The sequence below is a fragment of the Tigriopus californicus genome, chromosome 10, assembly GCF_007210705.1.
Source record: "Tigriopus californicus strain San Diego chromosome 10, Tcal_SD_v2.1, whole genome shotgun sequence".
Taxonomy (NCBI): domain Eukaryota; kingdom Metazoa; phylum Arthropoda; class Copepoda; order Harpacticoida; family Harpacticidae; genus Tigriopus; species Tigriopus californicus.
The window spans coordinates 3,665,983-3,666,414 of NC_081449.1; positions in this window are offsets into that span (position 1 = coordinate 3,665,983).

A 432-nucleotide genomic window follows, 5' to 3' on the forward strand; every position below is an offset into this window, starting at 1 on the left:
ATTATTGGGGAAGATTGAAGGTTATGTGTGAGTTGTGTGGCATTTTTAAGTTGATTCGAATTTTAACAGGGATAAAACAGGGCTCTAGAGGATTTTTTGGATCGAATCATAGCCCTCATACTTGAGTTTTGAACGGGTATCCGAGAACTTCACGGGTCCCTGAATGTGGAATACCAGCCATGACAAATTCAAAGTGGTTATTAAACTGTAATAACATGACGTCTCGTATTGCTATACCTAATGCAAATTAAGCCAATCGTCAATTGGCTTGTGCCTTGGCTAGTCTCATCTTGTATGAATGGCTGTGATGTTGTTCCAATCAGGGTTCTAAATAACTGCGCCGAAGGGTTTCATACCTTCAAATCTACCAAGCCAGTTTGGAGTTGTTTTTGAGCACCTTTGAAAAACATTTTCAATGTTGGGCCCATCCAC